The sequence below is a fragment of the Podarcis raffonei genome, chromosome 8 (genome assembly GCF_027172205.1).
Source record: "Podarcis raffonei isolate rPodRaf1 chromosome 8, rPodRaf1.pri, whole genome shotgun sequence".
Taxonomy (NCBI): Eukaryota; Metazoa; Chordata; class Lepidosauria; order Squamata; family Lacertidae; genus Podarcis; species Podarcis raffonei.
In genome coordinates this window covers 37719671-37736243 of record NC_070609.1, presented here as the reverse complement: position 1 = coordinate 37736243, position 16573 = coordinate 37719671, and the positions used below count along the sequence as shown (strand labels likewise).

Genomic DNA, 16573 nt, shown 5'->3' with positions numbered 1-16573 from the left:
TGGCACTTAACAGTATGTTGATGGTCTATATGTTGCATTTTTAGCTGAGACGACCTCCTTAGGTGAATGGAGATACCTAGATTTAGGCAACAGGTTTGCCAGCGTTGTGGCGAGCTTCACCCTAGGTTGAAATGTTGCGATGATGATATATCAGCATGTGGTGAAGCACTGGAGTGGCGTCTACCACTGGGTGGCATCTGTGTTCCATCCAATACCTGCTGGAAAGCAACTAGCAGGAGTGGATGCTGATGGGAATCGGTTGAGAGGAAACGTTTTGTGGCGTCTCGTTCAGCTCCTTACCTCAAACTCAGTGTCGCATTGAGATATTTTGGAGCTGGAAGTGGAGGCCAGATACCCCACCCTTTCAAAGGCCTTGCTGCAGCATTCAGGCATGGACTCTGATGCCTGCCTTCATCTTCCATGATGTTGCCTGAAGGAGCTCATTCCACCCCAACATAGACCGTGATCAGCCTCTTTCTTTCACTAACCTGTTTCAAAGAAATGTACCAATTTGGTTCTCTTGCTGCATTCAGACAACACTTTAATTCTGTTTCCCCAATGTTTCCTTACCTGATAATTTCCACTTTTTATGCAATCTTCTGCATGACAAAAAGGACACTGGAAATCCAGTGGAATCTAATGCAGGTTTAGCACTCATTTCCATAAGGATTGCCTCCAAGGGGAAAAAAGTGTTTGCAACCCTCTTAATTTGGGAAATCATGGGGGGGGGTTGTGCTGTAATTTCCCTGTTGTTTTCATGGATTACACCATGTGATGAAATTCAGGGCAGTATTCCAGAGTGCAGATCTTCCTGCCATTTTCCTGGGTGAATTATGGGGGAACAGAAGTTCACTTGCACATAAAGGATGGTGACATGTCTGATGAGGTCTGCTGTTGTGTCACACCACGCCCCTTGCTATGAATGAAATTTAATGCAACATGGCGCCATATTGTTAAAAAAGCAACAGCTCCATAGTGCAACAGGTACTGCAGTGGGAAAAGAACATTAGTAAATGGGAAATAAGTGCTTGCATTATCTTCAGGAAAACTAGTGCGATATTCCCCACATCTCTCTACTAAGACGATTTCTGGAAAGATCTCCTGAAAACTTTGTATTCTGCTTAAGGTTGTGTGTCTTTTTATATCACCGAGAGAGTTTCCAGTTTCCCCCCTGATCTCAATGTAGATCAGGAGAGATTTTTTTTGCTGGCTGCTGGGGAAGGGGAAAAAAAGGATATTTCTATGTAATTGCAACATTATCTTCTATTTTGTACTGAATTTTATTGGCCCATGACTATAATAAACAATTCAATTCACACTTCAATTCACATTTTTTAAAATGTTTTTATTGTAATTTTGATTTTTTTATGAGTCGTCCTTGGAACTTGCAGCTGTGAAGGGGGATGAAGAAATAACTGCATTTTAATATAGTTGTTTTTTTTAAAAAACCACAACCTGTATGCTTCTACCCTGGTGAATGGAACAGCAGCAGGGGGCAGGATCTGGCCACCCTTAAAATTTCCCACAATGTCCTTGATTGTGCATCAATCTGAATGGGTGCTTAGAGCCAGCTGTTCAGAGCACCTGCTGTCGCAGTAAGGTAAGGCCATTCAGACCCCTTGACAGAGGCCCATCCCCCCACGCTGAGGATTCTGGTGGAGCTGAGATTCTCCTAAGGGCAGAACAAGATCTCTTCCAGGTTGAAATGTGGAAGGTATTGGGGCACTATTGGTTCCATCAGCATTTGGGGCATTTATTATCAAGGAAGCCAGTCTGATTTTTCTAAATTCTTAAAAGAAAAGAAAAAAGATTAAGGTCTTCTTTTCAACTATTTATTGTAAATCAGAGACCCGAAGTTTCGAGTCGACACACTTAGTCACTTAAAAAACAATTCTGCTTCATGAACAGAAATGGTTGCGGCATATTTTTCAGGAACTGCAAAGCAACCATCTGATTTCTGCAGAACATCTTCTTAGCCCATATTTGGCATCTCGAGTCTGATTAAGGAAAAAGGCTCAAGTTAATGACCCTCCTTCTCCATAAAATGCACTTCCCCTTACACATCTTGGCAGAAGATGGGAGAAGGCTGCATGTTTTTCTTTCGATGTATCAAATGAATTGAAAACAAAAAGGCTGGGTTATATTCTATCTTTAAAGCTATTCATATTTAATAATTGCTCTAGTTTTAGAGAACCACTTTAATGTTTTAGTCAAAGGTTTGCAATACGTTCAGTATTAGGAAGATGTTATTCGCTCCTCTCTCAGAAGCCGTCCCTTTCAAGTTTTCTATAATATTAGTCCCCCCCCCCCTTTTAGAGCTATGTAGAGAAACTCAGTCGTGTTCCCCAAAGGCTCTTTCAGAGATTTTTTTGCCTCCTTTCACCAGACCCAGAATATAAACTCCTAAAGTGAGAGCAGATGCTCCTTTCTCCTTGGCAGTCACCACCAGCCAAATGCCTCAAAGTTACCGTGATAGAGGTTGCTTCGTAAAATATTGTACATTCTTATCTCTACAGTAAACTTGGCAGAACTACACTCCAAAGCTTGTTTTGGGTGTAAGCAATATGGTTATCAATCTTGCCACATCTGGAAAAAACGGCATTCTCAGCCATTTCCAACGTAATTTTGCTTCCTGTCCTTTTGATTACTGACAGTTTTATCACCCCCCCACCCCAGTGGGGAGAGTAGGAACTTTACTATTTCAAAATCTATCTCTTGATTGAGACTGAGTCTTTGCTCATATTTTCATTGCAACCTGGGCAGGAGAGTAAAGATCACTTGCTGGACACTACGGCCAATCAGACATTCTTTCCATTTCCATCTTCAAAGGGATCTGGTGCTAGAGCAGATTCTTCCAGTTTTCCTTGTAATTTTGGCTTACTGCCTGTCCCCATTCTGCGCTCAGGAACCAACATGTTTGTGTTTTAAGATCTATATTATGCAGCTACATAGGAGAGGACCTTTGCTGCCATGGCTTTCCAAATCTAGAATGACCTCCGCAGGCAGGTGTGACTGGTGCCAACATTATAATTTTTTGGACACTAGGTATAAACATTTTTATTTGTACATTTTAAATGGTCACGTTTAATCTGCATTATAGGTTTTTCTTTTAAAAAAAGTATTTTTTGCTGCTTCTCATTTTTGCTCATTCATTGCAAGTGTTGATGTATTATTGGCACATTTCTATCTGGTATGAATAGTTTTCTCCATGCCCATTGACATTCATACTGACATACGATTCATTCTGACAGTGGCCACATTCATGCATTACATTTTAAACAGTATGATATCACTTTAAACAATCATGGCTCCCCCCAAAGAATTCTGGGAGCTATACTTTATTGAGGGTGTTTTTAGGCTACCCCTATTCTCCTCCCAGAGCTACAATTCCCAGAGTTCTCTGGGAAGAAGAATTGCTTGTTAAAGCATTCTAATTGTAGCTCGGGGTAGGGGGGATAAGGGAACCAGTTACCTAGGGACCAAAGGGACCTAGGGACCACCCTTCCCCACCCTCAGAGCATATCCTGACCAGCTTATTTCCTTCCCATCCTTGACTTCCCGCTGTTGTCTGCAAGAGCTGATTCTTGCCCATACAAGCACCCTTTTAAAATGTTCCGACTTCGTTTGGGCGTGTGCCAGTTTCAGGCACCCAAACCAACAAAATGTCCTGAGCTCTCTCTTTCTGATTCTCAAATTGCATTAAATGCATCCCGAGTTTGTAACGCCACAGTTGAAAAGTTGTGTGTGTCCAAGCAGAATGTTTTCAGTGAGAATGAGGAATGCTTTGGCAGGCTTGTTAGTTCTGACTGGCCCAGTTCCACCAAGTGTTCCAGGAGGGTTTTGGGACCTTCTGTCTAATTTTCTTTGAACAGTTGCTATTAGTTTAATAAATAATAAATTGAAGCATCCTGCCGCCACAGTTTTACTTGCCTGTTTATCAACAGTAGCATATGTGTTTGTGTAAGTTGCCATTTCTTACGTAGTGCTGGCCAAGAAACGAACACTGAGAATGTAAAAGTGTATATTATTATTATTATTATTATTATTATTATTATTATTATTATTTATATACCACCCTATACCTGGAGGTCTCCTTTACAGGCTGGGCTGATCTTCAGTCCTCCCCTTCTTTGCAGTGCTCCTCTCTCATCTCTTTGTCTCCCTGTTCCCTGAGAGAGGGAAATGCAGCAACTGTGAACCAACCCCATTAAGTAAGGGTGTGTGTGTCTCATTCACAGCAGCTATGTCTCCCTCTCCCAAGGGAGACAGACGCAGGGATGAGAGAGGGAGCTGACAAGTTTGAGCACCTTCTCCACCAGCCACCTCTCTCAAGGCTGCGCCTCCCTCTTTCTGAAGGGGAGCGGGCAGCAGCAATGGACAGTGGGCAGTGCTGGGTGCAGATCTGCCACCCCCCCAACTCTCCAGAGTCTGCTACCCAAGGAGGCAGGACCGGATTTAGGTTTGATGAGGCCCTAAGCTACTGAAGGTAATGGGGGCCTTTATATGTCCAGCTGTCCTTTGTTAACAACAAATTGTCGCTGTTTTTTTGTGTTGAATATATGCTATATGGTAATTTATGGACCTAACAGGTATCTAAAGCCATTTGCTTTCCATTCTTTCCATGCAGAATGTAGGCGCCCTGTATATAGAAATGATATTTTAGTGATATTTTAGGGAGCAGGTTAGCAGGTGAGGCCCATTACTTACATCATGAGCCTACACAACACACAAACACTGTTGCTGTATGTAGGTTTTTGGGGACTCCCAAGAGAGTGGGGCCCTAAGCTATAGCTTGTTTAGCTTATATGTAAATCCGGCGCTGCAAGGAGGCCTCCTCACCTTGCCTCATGGGCGGGTGATTACTATTATTACTCTTTGATGATATTCTTTGGCAGTACATTTGAGATGCATATTTTTAGGACCCACCCTATTTTTGTGATTGTAAGTTGTTTAAAATTGCTCTTAATGTTGCATTTTAAATTGTGGCAGCCCGCCCTGGGATCTTAAGAGTGAAGGGCAGTTCATAAATTGAATTATTATTAATAAATAATACCTTCTCCACTGCCCTCCTGGGCTGATGTGCAATAATCACAAGTTTGCTTATAGGTGTTCTGCTTTCTTTTTGCCGAATTTCTCTAGCTGTTACATGCTCCATGTTCAAGCATATTCTGGCTCCTGTCAAGGCACTTGATTAGGCAGGGGCTGGGCAGAAATAATGCCTAGACACACTCTCTCTCTCTCTCTCTCTCTCTCTCTCTCTCTCTCGTTCTCCTCACTAGTCTGTGGTGTGTTGGGTTGCCCACCCTTCACTTGGCAGGAACTCCAAAAGTTATGTCACCACCTTCCTAAGGATGGGGAAGGAATTCAGCTCAGTTTGCATTTTAATGTGAACCTGATCTGTAGTTCCCAAACAAGGCATGAACCAAAATGCAGCTATTCTTCAAAATGCCATACTTCTCTGGATTTTGTGACGCAGTTCTCATGGCAGAAAAAAATGTGTATATAGTAAGTTGCAGAAACATGCATTCAATTAGGCAAAAATAAAAATCATAAGCCTTCTACACACCTTCCCGTTAGGTACTGGCTCCTTTGCAGGCAGCAGCAGACATCTGAGATCAAGTGTGGAATAGTGGCCAGAGGGTTGGACTAGGACCTGGGAGACCAGGGTTCAAATCCATGCTTGGCCACAAAGCTCCCTTTGAGCCAGTCACTTCCTCTCAGCCCAACCAACCTCATTGCTAACAGCAGCAAAACTGTGTATTGCACAAAAGTGGACAAAGATTCCACTACCATAACTGATTGGTTAAGGAAAACCTGGCAAACTGTCTTAATGATAAAACTTACATATGAGAGTAACACAATACATGTTAATCAAAAAAAAACAATTTATTGAGAGGTGGGCTTTGCTTTTACATTTTTTGAGTGACAACATACAGTAAATGATGACATTTCCCCTTTTTAATCTATAGAGGTTTTTTATTATGTTGTCCTCCCCCTTTCACAGGTCCCTTTCTCTCCCCCCGCCGCCACTTTATTTCATTCAATTTAGAATGATTTGGGCTACAAATTGCAATAATATAACATTAATAAAATTATTGTTAAATAGGAAGTTTGGGCGGTGGTGGCCCGAGAGAAAGCCTTCTCTGTGGCAGCCCCTAAGCACGTCCAGCACCTTCCCTCTTCAGCTTTCCGTGAGTGCTGAAAACACGCTTCTTACCTTGCCCTTTGCCCCCTGAGATGTTTGTTTTCAGGACCCGCCCTATTCCTGTGACCATAATTTCTTTTTAACTGTTTTGAATTTTTGAACTTTGAATAGTTGTAATCTGCCCTGGGAACTGCTGCTGAAGGACGGCTAATAAATTTAAATAGAATAGTAACAACAACAACAACAACAACAACAACAGTGATAGTCATCTTCTTAAGTAAAACCACTGCAGCAGAGAAAACAGGAAAACAGTGATAGCAGGATATAATCTTAAGGGATCATAGCTTGACATTGCTGTTAAAATAATCTGAAATGCGCAACACACTGAATTTTCTGTGATGATCAGTACAGTGGCTTGGGGAACTGTGAGAGTGATGTGCTATTGTGAAGTAACAGGAGATACATTTAACCAGACAGTGTGGCTCAGAAATCTGAGAAGAGCTGTGGTAAGGAATGGCTCTCAGAAACATGATCTGTTCCCTGCGCTAAGCTGTAGCATCAGCCTAACAAGGTACCTCTACCATGTAGAACTCAAAATTGGCATTTTTGGAACACCCCCACCCCCCTACCAATATCAATAATTTCTGTTCAGGAGAGGAAAAGATCCTTTGCTAGGGGATGATTGTTGTGAGACTCACATCGTGCTCAAAATCTGCCTTATTTAAAGAATAATAATAATAATCAAGAGACTTTCCTTTGTGTTCTTGCCTAAAGAAAGAAATCCCTGCAGTGCCCCCTGCTGGTGACTGGCAGCTCACTCTTTCAGCCATGTCAGTGATTGACTGAACCAAACGCATTGCTGACATAAAGCCAAGGGTGATACTGAAGACTGCCAGTTCATTTTAAATCACATCATTAAAATAACAGAAGTATATATCAATTTAAAACTACTGTTCACCGATTCCTCTTTATTTTTTAGACATGTGATGCTTTTGCCGCTGCTGAGCCCAGTTGAGGAAATATGGGCACTCCAGAAAAAAGAAATATTTGTTTTTGAACCTCCCATATATTTATTAGCCTGCCACCTCCAGCTCAGATCAAAATTTGCCGTTTTCATGGCATGTTGAAGGGAATGTGGGGCTTTCTAAAAGCCTCTTAGTGGCTGAGATTGTGTGCCTGTGTGTGGAGTGTGAGCCTATTGTCAGTGGGTAACACAGAAAGAGATGCAACATTTCTTTATCTACACACTTGAATAATGCAGAACAGAGGGTGTTCTGCTGGGTTTAATTCAGATAGGCATGGACCTATTACAGTAACACATATGCCATATTCGTGCAGGTGCATGTTTTCTGTTAAATATCCATATTTTAAGAAGCGCCTATCCATCGCATTTGATAAAGCAAGGCAATTACCTAATTGTCACAAGCATATTATAATTGCTGACCATTTTTGCCCATGAGACACAGACAGCCTAGGGGATCTCCCTAGATCAATTAGGACCACACAGTCATTTGTACCCCAGATAGTTCTCCTCAGTCGGAGTGCGCTGGAGCGCAGTTCTGGCACCTCTCAGGTGGGTGGCATTACAGACCACTGCTCCCCCAGCCTGCTTCTTGCCTTTATGTACTTCTGAGAAGCCCAAAATGAATATTTCAAGTAAAAACAGATGCTGGCCAGTGTGTGTGAATCTACACATTTTAAAAGATCTGTGTCTCCACCTAGCTTGTAGCTGTTCCTAGTCACGATTGGTCAAGCAATGGAGCCAATTCATATTTCATTTTCTCTGTGTAGTGGCAGTAGACTTTAAGCTTTTCAGCCATGCCTCCATGTGTGAGTTTGCAAGCTCCCTTAGCTATCCACCTGAATCTAAGAGAACAGAGGAGGTGGGGACACATTTATTTCACCTGCACCAGAACCAGTGGTGACCCCCAAACCAGTTAGGGAAGCAGCTTGCAGTAGTTTTCAGCAGCTCCTCAGGTGGTGAAAATGGCTGTTGTCAAACCGGCATCCGTTCAGGGCTGCCCTGAGTCGCCCGGTGGCTTACTATAACTTCATGGTGAGTTCCAGCACCTATTTTTCTCGAAAAAACCACACTGGTTCTACTAATATTGGAAAAAACCATTGTCATGTGGCCTTATCCAGAGAACACAGGAGGATTTCAAGGGAGCAGGCAGAATCAGGAAGGCAGAAGACACTTTAGAGGTGGCCAAGAGATGTAGATACAAGCACGATTGTTGGGAGCCTTTGGCCCTCCGGTTGTTGCTGAACTACAACTTCCATCAGCCCAAGCTATCATGGCCAGTGGCTAGGAATGATGGGTGCTGAGGTTCAGCAATGTCTGAAGGGCCCAAAGCTCCCAACACCTGATGTAGTAGCACTGAGTTGGGAGGAAAGAGTGTGGTGGGTTGGGGGCAAATGTTCTCCATCTAGTATGTGATTCTCTGGCCTTGCTTTTTGGAGCAATACATGTCCAGTGGAGGATGAGAGTGCTGCAGAGCCTTTCTGAAGCCACCTCAGCTTTCTTCTGGGATTGGTGGTGAATTCCTTACTCCCCAAGGGTCTCTCCACACCCTAGGGAGCTTGTTCTCCTGGAGCATTCCTGATTTAGAGAAGAAGGTGTGGTATTGGGACATACCATGCAAGCCCTTTCCACTTTGGGTTATTTAACATCTTACGATGTGACCTCCCACAAAAGTTGGGGCCGGTCCTACCCTTAGGCAGAGTGAGGTAACCACATCAGGCAGCAACTGCTGGGGCAGTGGAGCAGCACCCTGTGGCTGTTAGTCCTGAGTCCCAAGTTATTCCTCTCTGTTCCCACACAGCCTTCTCAGTCCTGCTGCCTCAGGTACAATGGAGGATGCTTATTTCATCACCAATACCTGAGGCAAGATTCAGCTGCCAGCTCAGTTGCCTTCTGTCCCCAGGAGGGGGAGGAGGTATCATCTTCTCTTTCTCCTCAGGCAGCAAAATGGCTTGGGGTGGCCCTGACAAAGTTGGCTTTCATTAACTTCACCTGAATATTCTTCCTCATTGTCCCTATCTGGGCCCTTTTCATAAAAGAGAAGCTTCGTGGAAATGCTTAACATTCTGTGTAGCTTTTCCTGGCAGATATTTCTGGAGGAAGCTGTTTATATTTTATGATCTTGCCTACTTTGTTTTTGTCGAACACCTCAATAACTACAGATGTTCAAACAAAGGTGGTTGCCTTTATTTTCCACTTGACCCAAAGTGGATTAAGAACAGGGGCAGGTCATTTGCCATGATCTATCCATCTGTACCTCAACCGTCTGTGTGAGCAGGCTTCTCCAGTGTTTTGCCACAGTGTTTTGTTCAATTTGGATGGCGTTGCTTGTTTTGATAATTGTATTGGTTTTATCTGTTTTCAGATTGTTGTAGCCTGCCTCGGGAACCCATGGTGAAGGACTGAGCAAGAAAACTTATAAACAAATAAATAAATTAGGAAAGGAAAATCAAATGTCAAATGTTATAATGCCATTAAGTAAATCTTGGAGGTGGCCACATTTGAAAGACTGGATAAAGTCTTTATTGCTGCATCTCAAGCTAGAAAACAGGCAGAACAGAACAAGAGAGATCATTGTCCTTGCTAGTTTACTATTTTTCTCTGTACTCATCCGTATTTATCTATCTGTCTGTCCAGTCAGCCAGCCATCTTTTCCATGGTAGATAAATATATTCGCTGCTATATTTGTAGAAAAAGAGGTGCTGGAACCAGTGCTTTTTTCTGGGAGTACTCAAAGGTACTCAGTACTGGCAGCTTCTGTTCTAGAAGAAAAGCACTGGTGAAAAATGTGGCACTTACTTCATGATGAGTACCAACACCTTTTTTCTAGAAGAAAAGCACCGGCCGGAACTCACCATGAACACCTCCCTTGTTCTCTTATAATGGCAATGGCGCCCACCTGAGAGGTGCCAGAACTGAGTTCTGGCAAGTTCTGTCTGCCTCCATTTCAAATGTCAGGTGTGGGTCCCTTTATTTTTTGTATAAAGGCTGGCTAGTTGGTCTGGTTAGTAGGTTGGCAGGTGATGATTCCATTTCTGACCCTCCTATGGGGCTCTCAGTGCTCCCACACAGGGTTTGTCCATAGTGGTCTCTCATGCAGAGGATGGATCAAGGCCCTCCCTACATTGTTGGCAGTTGTACACCAGTTGCTTCCAGGCTTTTGCTCGTCTTGGCACATTTCCCTTTGACACCTTACCTTTCAGGAATGAAATGAGCTCTTTAGATAGAAGAGCTCCTGCCTCATTTTAAGAGGGGATCCCTCCAGGGCAGGCTTAAGGAAATTTGTGGAGAAGGAGGCTTGCAAAGCAAGTTGCCGCCTGTGCTCTGCTTGTTGTGCAGCTGCTGGGAGGACCTGGGACTTTTTGGAGCACTAATATACCCTAGTATATGAGGGCGGGAAAACATCAGAGCTGACCAAGCTTGTGTGCTCGCGGTCCTCTCTGTTGTGCACTGAATTGAGGCCTACTTCAAGTGACCAGTTCCAGACATAGCTGTAACCTTTCAGATTTGAAAATAAGGCATCAGCAGCCTGTTATTGCTGATTATGTAATGATACACCTAAGCTTGGCCACAGTGTCCTTTCCCACAGGTGCTTCAGATTTGGGAACAGTTTGTACCTTCAGATAAACAGTCATGTTTATGAGTATCCGCACAGATCTACAGTATGCTAACACTTATGGTCCCAAGAGATTCTTCTCTGCTAAGACACTTTGTTGACATCTTCGTCTTCAGGAGCCATTTAAAAGATCCCCTTGGCAAATGCCAAGGATTTCCACTCCACCATTAAGCAGTAGCTTTAGATGTCAAAGACCAGAATACAACTATGCCAGCATCCTGCTACCCTCCATGTGTACAAAAATATAACCCAGGCAGTACCTGATCACAAATGGAGAGTACAAGGAAACAGAAGCCACCAGTCAGAAAGAAAAGAAAAGCCAGTAAAAAAATAATAATCACCAGCTCTTTAGGACCCCAGACATTCCTGGTGTCCATACAACTCACTCATCAGTAATAGCTTCCACTTCACTCATTGGCTAAAAACAATGAAAGGTGGGAGAAGCCAAGCCAGCTTATCTCACAGAAGCTGCTTAGAAGTTTAAGACTTGCCTGCACATTTTGCTTTATAACTTTTTAAAATAAGAGTCCAAGTAACATGTGTATGTTTTTTTAGATAAAAGTTAAGAGCCTGGGCCCCTGCTGGCTTGGGACCTAGTACATATGTGCTCTCTGTACCCCCCCGTCCCTTGGTAGCCCTGAGTTCTGTGGGACAGTGCTCCACTTGCTTTAATGCTCTGCTGCCTACAACTCTTAGCTCAGACCTTTCCAGGAGCTCATAAAAGATATACAGCCCATCTTTCTTCTCAACAGTTATTGGGTATAACTGCAGTCTTTGCTTATTGACAGCCTCTCACCCACAACAACTTCCTCTAATATAATCCATGTCCATATGCTATTTTCACCAATGTATTTAGATACACACATTTCCCTTGTATTTGCATCTTTCTGCTCATGTTTTGGCTGGATATTTTTGCACTGCAAAGTTCAGAGACATGTGAATTTCGAAGGATAGCTGTGTTTTGGTTCGTCTTTTGTTGCAGACGTTGCCTTTAAATGCAAACTGAACTGAATTTCTTCCCCCATTCCCAGCTCTGAAAGCCCACAGAAGCTGTATATTTGTTAGTCTTGGAGGTGGCACAAAATTCTTCCTTGCTTTTGCTGCTGGTGCTGCTGCTGTTCAGCTAGAGACAGATTTCTGTTAAGACTCTATCACCTCCTGTGCTATGTTAACCAGGAGCGATCGCTTCCTACAAAAACACAGGCTCATGTTCCCAATAACGCAGTTATGTTAATCATCCTATTAATAGTGTTGCCGTAGTATAGAGGCAACTCTGTCCTGCTGTTGTAGCATTCAGGGTGAGAAACTTTGTGTTTCTAGAATTAAAGCTTGGCTTTTAAGCAGAGGAAGGAAATGCAAAGTTTGGCTATGCTTTATAGCTACAATTCTACAGCGACATTTCTCCTTGAATTTTACATGATTGATCCTCTTACACTAAAACAGACCATAATGCCATCATTTAAAGCAGGATAGTCCAATGAGGGCTGCATTTGGCCATCAAGGCTTTTTGGGGTGGCTTTTGGCAACATTTGATGCCCCCCTTGATAATATCCTGCCCCAGTGGGCAGCCAAGATGCCACATTATGCACTAGCTACAGCTTCCATACCAACATCAAGCACAGACCCACAAACAGTCTGGAGGTTACCAGTGCATAGGGTTGCCACATTTCAAATCTGGATGTAAAAATTGTTGAGCTTTCTTGGAAAATTTGCAAAAAAGAATAAGTTTTTGAGCTATTTTTAAAGGGAAATCGCCAAATATAACACTGCTGACATGGGCCATGCCATATTTAGGGCCGTGCAGGCAGTTCCCCTGTACAGGGTGCCGAGCCAAGGGGGCACAAAATATTGATACTTACAGAGAAGATTCATAAAAAGCAACTGTACCAAAAGAGATTATTATGAAAATATTAATATTTTTTCCCCCAGGGTGGCGGCGGGGGTGCCGCCAAATTTTGTCCTCGCTGAGGGCACCATATTACCATATTACCAAAGCCCACCCCTGGGAATAAAAATGGATCTAGGAGTAATCCCAGATTATGAGCCTGCTCCTTCAGTGGGAGGAGGATCCCATACGAAGCAGGCAATTCCAGACTCTGGCATTACCTACCCACAGTGCCTCCATCTTGCTAGTCAGTTTGTTTGCTCTCATCCAGCCCACTTCTGAGTTCAAGGCCTGCAGGGCCTCTCTTGAATTGTATTTTAAAGACAAATGCAGCTGTGCATCACCAGTGCACTGATGACACCTTGTCCTCAATCTCCTCATAACCCCTCCCAACAACTTCATATATTTGTGCTCACAAAATAATAGTGCCCTTTCCTACAGGGAGCCACTCACCTATCTCTTCATCTATTAAATCAATCAAATCTATTGAATGTTCATCTCACTCTTCAGTAAACAAACCGCAACAAACAGCAACTTCCAGAGCAGCTTACATATCTGCCCAAGCAAGACAATCCTTGCCTCCAGGTTCACAATCTGAAAAGACATGACACAAAAGGAAAATGGATCTGAAGGGAGAAGGATGAAAATTTCTGTTTCATCTGTGTCTATTTATAACCTGTTGTTCTTTTCCAGATGTTGAATCCGAGTATATTTGACTAGTGTATTCTTGGACATATAAGCAAAGGGAAGTTAGGACTATGAAAGGTCAAAAGTCACACTGGGAGAGGTTAGCGGAACTTGGGAGAAGAACAAAAGGCATCCTTGCTTGCTTGCAGATAAGGAAAGATGAATCTGTCAGCTTCACTTTCTCTCACTTTCTTATTTTTCCAGTCTTAAATTCGGCTCTCACATTTCTGCAATTTTATTTAAAGTCCTCTTTGAAAAAAAATCCTCTTTTTCAATATTTTACTGCATGTTTTCCCTAACATTAAAATTCCCCATATATAATGAATTTTGGTATGTTAGAGACTCATAGAATCATAGAATCGTAGTCTTGGAAGGGACACCAAGGGTCATCTAGTCCAACCCCCTGCAATGCAGGAATCTCAGCTAAAGCATCTGTGACGGATGACCATCCAACCTCTGCTTTAAAACCTCCAAGAAAGGAGAGTCCACAACCTCAGCAATTTATGCATCTTTGTAGGCGTTTTGTCCCAACAGATGCATTTCTGTGCACATTCTTTGGTTGGAAAACTGCGTCGGAAAATTTGGAAAAGTGCAAATTCAATATTTTAGGTCAGGGTGGGGTCAGATATTTATTGCCTGCCTCTCCTGTGGGCAAATGTTAGCAGGTGACCGGGGCCTCCTGCCTTGTTAATCAGCTAATGTGATGATAATGTCAGGTGACCCATAGGTGAGTGGTCCCGCTTCACCAGTGCGCTTCTCACAGGGAAGGTGTTGACAAGGGAGCACCGGCAAGAGTGAGCTCTCTGTTCACCAGTGGTGCTATCCAGTGACATTAGCTGGTGGATAATTGAGTGTGGTTTGGGGGAAATGGCTTTGGCCCCTGGGACAGAGGTTCCCCACCTCTGTTTTAGGTAAATAAAGAAATCCACAGCCGTTCCTGTAGACTGGCTTCCATTTGCTTCTAGAATAAGCGTTTAACCTTCCTCTTGTTGAATCCTAAATCTACCAAATTTGGTATAGTCTGAGAAGCAAAACTGCTTTTAGAAAGGGGCCAGCCATCAGTGAACACATGATCTTCTAGTCATTTAATTATTTCTCCTCAATCCTAATATTTTAATCTGCGTGTGCGGCCCCTATGCGCTTTCCATTCCTTTTGGCGCACTCCTTGGTCATGTGGCTGTGACTTTGAACCGGGGCTTTGACCTTCAGCTATATTGCTTTCAATTTACACTTTTTATTAACAAAGCCATGCAAAAGCAAAAGTGTTTCATGTTGCCAATTTAACTTATTTAATTAAAAGTGAAGACTGTAAACCGTTTCAGCCGTGGGTGCCGTTCTAATGCCATCAATTGGGGGAAACAGCCTTAAAATTAAAAGTGTAGGGAACCATGGTGACTCTCAAAGGTATGTCACCTACAGTGGCATCTGTTCTTCATTTAGTAAGAGAGATGGGTTTCTGAATCACCCAGTATAATATTTTAAAAAAACGTATAGCATGACCATGATTGAAGCAATACTGAAAGCAAGAGCAAAGGGAGGGGGGCTCACTTAGGCACTAGACGCACCCAACCTGGTGCCCTCCAGATGTGTCGGACTACAACTTCCACCAGCCCAATGGTCATTCTGGACAACACATCTAGAGGGCACCAGGTTGGGGAAGGCTGAAATAAACTATAGCTCAGGTGTGCCCCTCCGAGCAGCAACAAGGCCGTAACATTGAGGAGGCATTGAAGAACAACTGATAAAGTAGAATAATGTTTGGACAGTCCAGAATAAATCTAGCACTATTATTGCATCAATAACATGTTGCCTAACACATCAGGTGTGTGTGTGTGTACACACACACACACACACACACACACACACACAGTGGTACCTTGGGTTACATACACTTCAGGTTACATACGCTTCAGGTTACAGACTCCGCTAACCCATAAATAGTACCTCGGTTTAAGAACTTTGCTTCAGGATGAGAACAGAAATCGTGCTGTGGCAGTGCGGCAGCAGGAGGAGGCCCCATTAGCTAAAAGTGGTGCTTCAGGTTAAGAACAGTTTCAGGTTAAGAACGGACCTCCGGAACGAATTAAGTACTTAACCCGAGGTACCACTGTATACACCCACACACCCACACACACCTATCTGGAAAGGCCCAAGGAGTTGAGAGTCTGTTTTTTAAATTGCAGGGGAAAATTAAAGTTGGAAGATCCTGGACAGATAAAGTTATTCTTCACGCAGCACATAGTTAAACTAGGAAACTCGTTCCCTCAGAAGGCAGTGATGGCCACCAACCTAGATGGCTTTAAAAGAGGATGAGACAAATTCATGGAGGATAAAGCTATCAAGAACTGCTAGCCATGATGGCTATGCTCTGCCTCCATGCTTGGAGGCAGCAATGCTTCTGAATACCAGTTGCTGGAAGCCACAAGAATGGAGAGTGGTCTTGCATTTGGGTCCTCCTTGTGGGCTTCCCAGAAGAGCTATCTGGTTAGCCACTGTGGGAACAGGATGCTGGACCAGATGGCAGAGGCGGATTTAGGGCAGCGCGACTGGTTCCACCACACTGGGCACAGAACCTAGGGGGCGCTGTAGGGCACCCCAACTATGTCGTAGTGAACTGAGCAGAAAGGAAGGTAAGAGGCAGGTGCTGCTGCCGCCGCCGCATTTGGCTTTCCACAGGATGCCACTGAAATTTGAAAGACCATTCTCTGCCCCTGTAGACGGGACAGTAGCCTGATCCAGCAGGCTTTTCCTTAGGTTCACGTTGGTTCTTACATATATGCAATATCTACCTACTGAGAAAGTCACCCCACCGAAGAAGCAGTACAGCAAGCTTTGGTGGTATGTGCCAAATAATTTGTGTTATTATGAGTTACTCACAGCTCCCTGAGGATATGTCTGCCGCAGACCTGGAGCCTGGGCTTCCCCCACCCCCCAGAACACAGCTTTCATTTCTTTCTTTTGTCAGCTTTGAACAAACATTCTTAACAGGAGCGCAGGGGAAGAAAACAGAAAATGAGATCCTGAAAATAAAATAGATTTATTTATTATAAAAAGGGGGACACACACACGCACACACATTTTATTTTGCCTGCCTTTCACAAGCCTTGTTCCAGAACCCCGCATGTTTTCTGCAGACAACCAACGTAATAGAAATATTTGCCTGGTAAACATCTTTTTTTATATATTTTTTTAGGGACGCGGGTGCCGCTGTGGGTAAAA

General features: G+C 43.4%; 1 protein-coding gene across 1 annotated transcript in view; it reads left to right on the top strand.

Annotated features, from left to right (window-relative positions):
• SS18L2 (SS18 like 2) overlaps window positions 1–15563 on the top strand; it is a 283426-nt gene extending 267863 nt beyond the window's left edge. The window contains exon 4 of the mRNA XM_053399330.1: window positions 15552–15563. The gene's annotated coding sequence lies outside the window, so the exon portion shown is untranslated. The remainder of the gene's footprint in view (window positions 1–15551) is intronic.
• The last annotated feature ends 1010 nt before the right edge of the window (window positions 15564–16573 follow it).